Genomic DNA, 11,995 nt, shown 5'->3' on the forward strand with positions numbered 1-11,995 from the left:
CTTGAATTCAACTGAAATCCTGTGAGAATATTGTAGTGAATTAGGTTGAAATATAATTAGGTGAATTAGGTCTTGCCCTCACTGTCCAAGGAGCAATGTGAAAAAAGATTTATAGCCCTGGTATGAGTAGAGTATCACTCTCAAGGAAAGCTAAGAAGACACAGTAGGCATTGGGTCAAAGCCAAAACATACAACTGCTTGCAAGCTTGAAGAGGATCTGAGAAGTAATCTGATACACAGCAGAATAAAAAGAAAAAGCAAAATTAATAATTAATAATAATAAATGATAAATATTATTAATAATAAATAAATAATAAATAATAAATATTATTGATAAATAATAATAATTAAAATAATAATTAATTGGAGGGGCTGGGCCAAACAAAGAGGGCAGTCAGTCATGGAAGAGGCAGGTCAGAGAGTGCTTCAGAATTGACCTTCCTTGCACTCTTCTTCCTCTGTCTCTGGTTCTCTGTCTCTCTGTCTCTGTCTCTGTCTCTCTGTCTCTCTGTCTCTGTCTCTGTCTCTGTCTCTGTCTCTCTCTCTCTCTCTCTCTCTCTCTCTCTCTCTCTCTCTCTGTGTGTGTGTGTGTGTGTGTGTGTGTGTGTGTGTGTGTGTCTGGCTGATCTCTAGTTGCAGGCTCAGGTGTATGATCTGGAATGGGATATAATTTCCACATGAAGCAAGCCATTGGTACCAAGCCATCCAAGAAGCTTGCCTGGGTCATCACTTTCAAATTGACCATCTCTCCCAAAAACTTTTTAAATACAGGCTTCCTGTACTATATGGGAGTCATATCCCATTTGTAACTTAGGACACATTACTAAAAGTCTGACCTTGAGTTTTGAATCATGGCACTATGCTTTTAAGCATGAGAAGTTTTATGGAAAGAGACTAATATCATTCTGCCATGTATTTTAATTTTATTAGACCAATCCTACTGTACCATCCCTGCTATGGGTTATTATTTCACAATACATTTTTAAATGATAACTCTTTTTAACCATCCATTCAAGGGTTGAATAATTTTCTCTCTTAGAAAATGAGATATTACCATTTGTCTTCATCATGCATTTGTACTTTTCTCTCTATAAATTGATTATCAATTTCTTCTTTAATAGTTTCAAGATTGCCTAAAATTTCTGGCAATTTTAAGATTTCTAAGCCTCCTTTTTAACATTGTCATAGCAAAGTCTTGTCATATACATTTTTTTTAAAATTAGGAAACACAAAATCTTTTTCTGTTCATTAAGATTGGGTGAAATTTTATCCCATTGTTGAAGAAAGCGTGGAATTTTGGCATATAAAGTGTGGGTAGTCTTAGATGTAAACCCCCATTACATTACTGGCACACTTAAGGCCTCTGTCTCAATCTCCTCATTAACCCAACTGTAAATACTAGAATCCATGTCAGCTCTTGCAAAGGCAGAGCCATGGTGACCAAAGTTGGTATGTAGCTGTGTGACTGACAGCTGCATTCTCTGGTCTAATTCAGTTTGAAGATGGGATTTAAAGGTGAAATCATGTGTCTGCTTAGGTTACCTCAAACACAGAAGAGGTACATAAAACAATAGAAATACAGTTGCAAGCAGCAAAAAGAGAGTGAAGTCCAACAATCTCTGAAGAGAGCTCACTGGAGTCTGACTTGGCCACCCTGCTGTATAGTGTTCAATTGTACAACCTCTTCATTGTGAGTTAGTCTCCTATCAAATTCACTGCTTCTGTAGCCTCACTAGTAGACACAGAACACATTTCTAACACATATATTTGAAAGTTATTCCCCTAATCAGGGATGGATAGGAGCCCCATCAGGCTTCAGCATTGAATCACTTGATGTTCTATTCTAAGGCCCTGTCAGTTTAGCCTCCCTAGATGGCATTCATTAAAGAAATCTTTGCTCTTCTGACTTTTATTATACTCTTTATGAATTACATTAAATATTTTCATTTGTTAACCATGCTTTCATTTTCTATATAAGTTGTCTTTTATGGTTTATCTAATTCACTACTACTACTGATTTTAAGTATTTATATATTTTGAAGTTTTATTAACAATGGAAATTTTAATAAGCTAATTTTCATTTCAGTGAATGTTTACTGCTAAAGGAAACAGGAAGTTACAGAATGATAGGAAAGTGGTAAGCATATAGGCACATTACTTGAATACAATTTAAGCAATGACAAAAAATTCTAAAATATTCTTCTCAAGCTATATGTATTTGCTTTTGTTGTTTGACTTTACTTTTACATATTTAATGTTGATATAGCCTCAGAATAGATTTTTATACTGTGGATATAAAAGCTCTTTTATAGATAAACAAAAATATTCTTGTGTCAATCTTTGACTTAATGTCTTTTACATTTTTTCCAATTTTCACTTAAAACAACTAAGAATATGTTACAAAGGACACATGAGTTGAGAAGCACCTATTTTTCTGAGATTCAGCACTTTTTCCTTGTGTTATCTTTAGTTAACATTTTTATTTTTTAAAAATGGTATGTTTTCAGATTAGTTCTATCTCATATAAGGTAGGATGCCATCTTTATTTTAGTTAATATTCAGTTATTTGTGAATAATTGAGGTATTTTTAAGCTATGTATTTAAATTTATTAGTATTTATATCTGTTATAAAATATACAGAGTTAAATTTTCTAAAAAGCCTGATATAATTATTGCTACATCATTGAAAATGCATTTGGACTGGGGAACCTTGCGTTAGCTTATTAATCATGGTCTTTTCATGAATTTTACATGTCATCCAGTCTTCATTAAGGATTTTTGTGTTTTGTCACAAATTTATTTTCCATCTGTATAAATGGAGATTCCAGAATCTGGTTCTAGTAGAATTTAGCATACATGTTCTTTTTGGCATCTAACTATCACTGTTATCATTGCCACCATCACTGTATGTCTCCTTGTGTGTGTACTGGGTGTAAAAGGGTGGCCAGTCATTACCTATTCTTTCTATAGTGCAGCATGAAGAAGCTCCTTGCTTCCATCTATTTGTTGAGTGAAATAATCCAGGAATAGTACATAAACTTGTATCTGTCATCTAAATAGCTAACACCATGAATACAAAAAATAGAAATGGTCTCAGGGATTGGGGATGGATAGTACTGCTTCTGGAATGCTCTGGACACTACTGAAAGCATAAAGTAGATCTTAAATTTTGCAATGCACATATGGGGGGAAATAAGTGTGGTAATAGACAATACTATGTGGTAATATTTTCATATGGTCCATATATTTCAAGACAGTATGTTATAAACATCAATAATGTATAGAAATTATACCTAAATAATCCTCATTGGATTTAGTGGATTATCATAAAAGTGCCATGCAGTAGGGAGGAGGGAGAATGTATTTCAGAAAAATAAACAAGTGGAAATGTGACATATATATATATATATATATATATACACACACACACACACACATACATACACACATATATATGACATATATATGATACACATATATATTATATATGATATATATGATACATATATATGATACATATATGATATATGTATATATGGATTTCTCAGAAATACTTTTAAGAAAGAAAGCAAGAATATTTACAGAGCAGAAGTTCAATATGCAGAATGTACATACAGAAACAATAGCTAGTATAGAAATATCAAGAAAATGATGAAAAATAAGTCTTTTTTTCTCTAAATGTGTGAAGTTCATAGTCTATTTAATATACAGCAACACTTTCTTATTCCATTGCATAATTTTATATTGTAGATTTGTACTAAAGTTAAATACCACGGTCACTCACGATTATTATTAGTTCATTTACTGATGGAGTCCTCAATGTAACATACCTGCTGTTTGTGTAGATTCTCTGTCAAAGTCACATGCTTATAATGGCGTAGGTGAACTTCCTTAGAAAGTCACATGGTTGGCTGGAACCCAAGAGTTATGAGGTGTAGGTGAGGTTCTGGTGAAGATCTTCCTTCAACTTGATGGGATTCTCTTATGTAACATCTGTGTGCTTGGCTGTGCAGAGGGCCTGGACACTGGTTCCTGGGCCATCTTTATAGTCTCTGCAGTACATTTTCTCCATTCTCAGTATTCAATTCTCCTTTTATTCCTTTTTTTTATTTATTAATTCCAATTCTATAGTATCTGGTTCATCTAAATCAAAAAGGAATTTTGATAGCATTCAGAAACATTAAATTAGGAAGTATTTGTCCTCAGATTTTCTGAATCCTAAAAGTTCCCAGACATATAGAATTTGTCTGTAAATCTAATGCAGCCTGGTACAGCAGAAAAATAATAGCCTCAGGAGACCAAAAGCCTTGTAATTGAATCCTGATTGTTTCCACTGACTAGCTCCCTGGGCTTGGTCAAGTTAATTATCCTTCCTGATCCATCTGTAAAAGAGGATGATGGTATCAAAGTAAACTTAATGGTGTGCCCTGTGCAGATGAAGAGCCTCAAGCCTGGTCATCAAGGGCTTGTGCAGCGAGCCCACAGTCTCCTGAGGAGGACAGCAGCTATTAGAATGCTCTGCCTTCCCTGAAATGATCTATGAGAACCACACTCCAACTGTGCTGCCGTGGCACATTCCTGTGGCACATGGAAAGTCCTGATGCTTATATTTTAATAGTTATTATATGTCCATCTCTCTGCCTTTGTAGAAGATGGAACAAGAAGCAGATAAAGGTTGCATATATCCCCAAGGGTTGTGTTTAGTGAAATAACTAATGGACCAAGATTCTACATAAAGCTTTGCTGATCACTTCAGAAACTCATTAATAGTTCCCTGAAACTACAACTTCGATTACTTTTGATATTTCAAGTATTTTTATTCAGAAAGATTGGTTTCTCCTGTATTTGCTAAATATCAGTTAATATCTCATAGCTTCTGTAGTCATGAGTTTCAAGACCTACAATGTTAAGGGAACCAGAGCCTTCAGGCTGACTCAAACTAATGTCCAAGCTTCGGGGACACCGAGAAGCCATTCAGAACTTTCTTTTGTACTATTTACTTTATGTATTTGAGTTCATCAATCTCTTTTTCTGAGTCTGATCTAGCAACATATCAGACATCTATCTCATAATGAAATTAACAATGCAAGGATGGACATAGCATTTCCATGTCTTGGATCCAGGTTATATCTATAAACTTCTTGTTGATTCACAATTTTAAATGAGACAAACTATGCTCTTGAGTAAGCCATAGATGATTATATCTGACAATGCTAATGACAACGGCTAATCTCCATGAGAATATTGTTAAGAAAGTAGCTGATTCAGAGCTCTCCAGGACCAGGGTCAGAGGCCTCTGAGCATTCTAGAAGCTTCATGAAATAATATTCTTGGACTTCCAGGCATCACCATTATTACCAATTAAACAATCAATTAGTCAAACAAACAAACAAAGAAAATATTAGCCAATTCTGAAAGTGTTAGTAAAATTCAAGAACTTCCCTTACTGTGTTTATGAATCATGTGCATGTATACTTTTAGACTCAAATATAGATATAAATTATAGGTTTAAATTGAAGTCTAAATAAACTGTTAAATATACTATGATTAAGTAAAATCTAGTAATAGTGATGTGACTATTCAGGCAAAATGCCTTTTCAATTAAATTCATTTTTAACTAATACATAAAAGATTCTGTATATATTTACTAGATAGTGCAATAAAATCTCAAATGCAAATATTGTGTTTTATTGTTAAATATATCTATGTTTTCAAAACACCTTTTTTGTGTGATTAAAAGACACAAGTTTTTCTTTAGACTTTTAGAGCTATAAGGCCACAGAAGAGTGTCTTGTTGCTATTATATTTAGCTGGAATGCAGCCCACTGACCAAAACCCCTATGCCTTCCCTTCCCAGCCTCTGGTAGCATTCCTCTACTAAATGTCTACAAGGTCAATGCTTTAAAAGTCAACAGACCAGCAAGAGCTGATGGGAGCTGTCATTCTGTTGTGCAGGGCTTGTTTCACTTTATACCATGAATGTTGCTGTAAATGACAGGTTTTGCTCCTTGTACTTCACTGATATCTGTGTACATTGTGGATAAGCATGACCCAGTTGTGGACATTGTCCTTAAGTGTATTAGAAGGAAATAGATGCAGTGTTCTGTCATTTGGTTCAGAAATTTCAGCATGATGTCAACAAAGAACACAGGAGTCTCTCAACGGTAGAACTGAACCTTACAAACTCACACACTCTTGAATGCATTTCCTGGTACCCCGGAGCCAGCTGCCCAGAAATATCTGCCAGCCCTCCTCAAATGGAAACTCCTATTGGACTTCAAAAGAAGTTCCATATGATAGATTTCTCCCTTTCTAGTCAAGACAGAGTGGAAGACTGATGTTTTCTCGAGGTCGGTCGTGTGTGATGCCATTGCCAAAAACCCACCCACACCTCTGACCTACTCATCTTACCCGTGCTTCCACTCTGGAGGTGACATAATCATTTTTCACTTAAGCCACTCAGTGTATGATAAACAGTGTTAGTCACAAAGCTGAAAGCTTTTACATTACATGTTATAAAATGGATGGTGGCAGATTGTCATGAAATGGACATAAAATTAATATCACGGAAAGTTTTACAAAGCTCTAATTCAATGAGGCGCCAGCTACTGAAGCCTCAGAAACCATTAATTGAGGGCAGGAAAGAAAAAACAGTTTTAAAATATGAGTCACTGGTTTGACTATATCTATGTAAAGTTATTTTATGATGGATAATTTGTTTTCATGACTACATATCAACCCCAGAATGTTGTACTCTCACCTCAAGACATCTGCTATGATACTCCTGTGCCTGCTTCTTAACTCTCCCTGTCTCCCTGCTGCTCTCTCTTTACATATATATGTATATATATAGATGCATAATACACATACATATAATACACATATATATGCACACATATCTCTGTCTATATAATAAAATTTTTCTAATGAAATGTACTCATATATATCATGGTTAGATAAAACTCAAAAGGGCAAATTTGTTACTGATAAAATAAATATTCCGCAAATTTAAAATTAGTCTATTTTCATCTTTATATTTTTTTAGAAAACAATAAACTATTGATTTCTTTAACAAGTCATAGCTACACATTTGAGCCATTGCTACATATATGTTCTCATTAAGATTCTTAAAATGTGATATTTTTAATATTTAAAATATTTATAAACTAGCAATGCGATTATTACTTGAGACATTTCTCATCTTTCTTATAACTCAGGTGAAAAATTGAAAATCATTGACACATCAGTATACAGATGTCAGGTAATAATTGAAATTGTAATAAGTGGCACTGTTACATTTATTTCAAAATGGAAATGGAATTTAGAAGCTGGAAATATATTGGCCCAGCATGTTAATAAAGAGGAGCAAAACCAGTAATATATGATTCATTCTTGAATAAAATCAATGATTTTAAAATATAAGATGATAATTGGGCCTATGAAATGACTCAGCAGGTAAAAGTACTTGATACCAAGCCTGATTCACTGAGTTTGATCCCAGGGATTCATATAATTGAATGTCCCAACTCATATAGGCTGTGCTCTGACCTTCATAGGCTCACTACAGTGCACATGTGCACATATACTCACACATAGAGAACATACTCATGCATGGATTTGAATAAATAAGTTATAAAAGTTCAAAGCCTTTAAAAATGTAGATAATATTATGTATGGGCACTTCTCAATCAAGTGTCTGAAAAACTGAGTTTGATCTCCAGAATCAATGTAAATGTTGAAGGAGAGATACCACTCCAGATAGTTTTCCTTTGACCTTCACACATGTGCTATGATACTCTTGTAACTGTCTCCCCCATCTCTTCTGATACAATAGTCAGAAAATTTAAAACTAGTATGTTTTCATCTTCTTATTTGTCTGTTAGAAAACAATAAACAATTGATTTCTTAAAGGAATCATTATTACACATTTAAACCATAGATACATATATGTTGTCGTTAAGAATCTAAAACAGTATGATCGTTTTAATATCTATAATATTTACAACCTAGCACTTGCATTATATATAATATGTACATATATAAATAAATGAATAATATATAACATAAATAATAAATGAGTAAAAATTTTAGGTATAGCAAAACAGAAGCTATTCCCAGTAAAGACCTCAGGACAAGATGTGGTTTTCATTAATATTGACAAATTTTTTACTTTCTCCAGTGCTTTCTGAAGAAATGAAGTAGAAGAGTAAGTAATATTGGCCTATGGGTACAACTATAGATATCTTAGCATATCCCAGTTTCATGGCTTTTTAGCTACCTAACACTATAACGAGGGACCAAGACTCCTCAACCATGGGCTGAGACCTAGTTAACATCAGCAGGCATTAGTTTCTTCTCACTGGGTGGCCTCAGACTCTCTCATGGAGTGACTGTTAGCACAATAAAACTATTGTAATAGTGACTGCATTTTGCTGGAAGGTTGTTTTTGTAGTTGTTTGTGTTCACAGCTGCATCAGGCCTTTGATTCTTTTTCGTTCCCAGCACGCTGTAGAGCACCTTTCTGACCCTTTCTATGCGGTGAGAGCTAGCCAACAGGAGAAAACTTTGAGCTCATTCTCACCAGTCCATCCATATCTTACAGTCATTGTGTGGGGTGTATTTAGCATTAGGGATTTTTCAAAAGTTCCAACTGACAACTGATAGGCATGATGAGGGACTACCTCGGGGGACAGGGCTCCCTGATTGAGAATTCACTGGGAGATATCCAATTCCTAACACTGTGATTTTGTTTTATAACCCATGGCTTTCAGGAGCAGTATGAGTTTCCTCTGCATTGCAGAATATCTCCACTCTCTCTTATCTTAAAAAGCTCTATGAGTTTTACATTTTCCCTTCTTTCAGGTGAACACTAACCCTTCCTGTCTCCCCTACCCCACCCATGTTTAAATATCCCATCTGTAGTATTCTTCTCTTGGTTTTCAATGTTTGTTTTGTTCTGATATCTGCTCCCTTAAAGCATCTTTAACCCAATGGCCTCCCTCTACTGACTTCTAAAGTTGCCCTAATTCCAAGGTTCTCAACATGTAGATTGTGACCCTTTGGGGTTTGACGATCCTTTCACATGGGTTGTATATCAGATATCCTGTGTATCACATGTTATATGATGATTCATTACAGTAGCAAAATTACAATTATAGATTAGCAACAAAAATAATTTTATGATCATGGGTCACCACAATGTAAAGAACTATATTGTACAGTCACAGATTTAGAAAGTTTGAGAACATATTTTAAGTGCATAAATAAGTCCTAATTTAAACACAAAAATCTAAAGTTTAGATGTCAGGGTTTACATACGACAGACAACATACAGTGTTTGTCTTTCCATTCTCAGTAAAATTTTCCAGATTTATCCATTTCTATGCAAATATCACAATTTTGGTTTTCTTTATGGTAGCCAAGTAACATATTTATGTACTATAATTTCATATGACCATTATTATACATATTATTATATACATATATGTATACATATACAATATAAGTACATGTACATGCATGTGTATACAATATATGTATTCTTATACATATATCTATATGGACATATAGATAAATGTATACAAATCTATATGAATTCATATGTGTATATACATATATATATATACTTTTATAGATACATCTGTATACATATATATTTACATACATATGTGTATATACACATATGCATATATGCACATATATAAATACACATATATATCTTAGCTAGGGAACTTATCCAATTGTAACAAAAAAATCAATCGTCATGCCCATAGATAAATATGAAGCCCTTCTGGCTAGCATAATGTTCCTTTAATTTAAATATTGAAATGGGAATCCATATGACTATGCTTTGTTTCTGTTATGAACCCTTCTTTGCTTTACATATGTTGTGCAGAACACTACAACAAATTCTAGTGTTGGTGGGTATGGAGTTTTTGTGGTTATTATATTCTTATCTGTTATCTTATGTCTACGAGTGTTTACCTGCATGTATATGTGTGTGTAAGACATGTGTGCAGTGCCTGCAGAGGTCATAAGAGAGTATCAGATCTCTTGGAGCAGGAGTTACAGGTGGTTATGAGTACTAGAGTCATAACTTCTTCTGCAAGAGAATCCAGTGTTCATAAACACAGACGTATCCCTTTAGCCTTCAACACTACATCTTTGAACACTGTAAGAATTGCACATTGTAGCTATGCACAGCTCAAAGTATATCCATGACTTTGCTTAATTATTAGCAAATTTCAAACATACTTGGTCCTTCATTTTATTATATGCAGACAACTCTAATTATAATTATGTACTTCCAAATTAAACATTGAAGTGTAAGAATAGGTTTTTAGCATCCTAACATCCAAAATCAGAGATCTACTAATTCCAACCTCATGTGAATTCAGAGAACCACTCAATCAACAGCAGAAACTGCAAGGAATTGGCACAGATGTGACATTATTTGGGAAAAAAATACAACATTAACTTTGGGTTCTGTGCAACCCAGAGACTGAAATAATGTTACCAAAGGATAGGAATCCAAAAATCAATGACCTGCAGAGGCACATCCCATCCATGGCACTTCCTCCTAATGAAATGGATCTGAAATGTCCTTATCAACCACCAGAAGCATCCCCAGTGCATTGAAAGAGAGTAATGGGAAGGAGAGGAACCTGCCATCTGAATGCTAATTGGGTTTCTATATTTGTACAAATTGATGGCTGCAGCTATGCACAAAACAATTATGACCTGAAGTTAATATTAATTAGAGTCTCCTTGGCTAACGTTTTCCTCCTGGGTCAATACATTGTTAATTCTCTCAAGAGAAGGTAATTATTGTAGTGGTAACTGATGATGTTCATGCTCGAGATGGGTCAGAAGTACCCAGATGTAGAAAGGACATCTAGGTTTGTAAATATTTCATAAGGTCTAGAGAAATGTGCAAAGTCATTTGTAAAGTTGGCTTTTATTTGCCTGAAGAAAAATTTCAGCTCAAAAGATGAACTTTCAGAAGGGCTGTGTGATATGAATATCATACACAGTAACCTAAAAACATTTCTAATTCCCAAACACAAGCAAAAATGAAAATTCAAGTGGAGCTGAAATTTTTAAACAGCAGAACCAAGTTTTTCCATTTAATTCACTACATTTCCAGTGTCTTTCAATTAAGTACTATTCAGAGAGTAAAATGATTTGTTTAGAGGTTGATAATGACCTGTGGTCATTCTAATAAGGCATTAAAATCAGTGGGGAAAACTTTTATGTGCACAGGATGTTATTTCTCAGCACATGTGTATGCTAATGGGGCATACTGCTGAAAAGACTTTGTTTTTCACCCCATTGTTTAATTGCATTATTTCAGTTGGGGCGAGAATGCTTAGGTTCATAAGCCATTTATCGATTGAAAAATATCCTGGGCTCATAGTTTTCAGGTGTTAAGGTCGGACTTGCCATTCTTTGATCAGTTCACTCAGGCTATTACTCCTGATTTAATCCTGGTTCTCTCAAATTTATTAGGGCTGTTTTGAACCAGAACCCATGCATTCTTTATTAGTTTATTGAGATGGGCAACAGATCTTTAACTGTTTCTTAAAGACCATTTTGTCTCTCTCACTCACTGAACAACCTTGTTATTTCTCCTCTCACTTTCGTAAAGATGGTTAGTAATTTTTTTCTATAAAGTAGACATAAGTTTTCTAGGTAAACAAGTTGAGGTCTCATGGGGAACTAGAGTGAGGTAATAGGGGGTGGCATCAAATTTTCAAAGAATAAAAACCCTTCACATATAATAGCTTTTCTCAAGCTTCTTCATAAATGAACATTTATATAATGAATGTAGCTGTATCACAAGCAACTCCTTGCTTACTTGTAGACCCTGTCTGATTCAAGTAAATATTACTCTAAGAAATTGTTTACTAGATATTACCTATTTTTTCTTTATTATTAGATATTTTCTTTATTTACATGTAAATTTCTCCATTCCCAATTTCCCCTCCAAAAAACA

At 34.2% G+C, this 11,995-nt stretch overlaps 1 protein-coding gene across 4 annotated transcripts in view; it reads right to left on the reverse strand.

The window, feature by feature from the left end:
• Csmd1 (CUB and Sushi multiple domains 1) overlaps positions 1-11,995 on the reverse strand; it is a 1,620,113-nt gene that overhangs the window by 981,942 nt on the left and 626,176 nt on the right. The gene's annotated exons all lie outside the window — the stretch shown is intronic.

The sequence above is a fragment of the Mastomys coucha genome, unplaced genomic scaffold (assembly GCF_008632895.1).
Source record: "Mastomys coucha isolate ucsf_1 unplaced genomic scaffold, UCSF_Mcou_1 pScaffold22, whole genome shotgun sequence".
In the NCBI taxonomy this organism is placed as follows: Eukaryota; Metazoa; Chordata; class Mammalia; order Rodentia; family Muridae; genus Mastomys; species Mastomys coucha.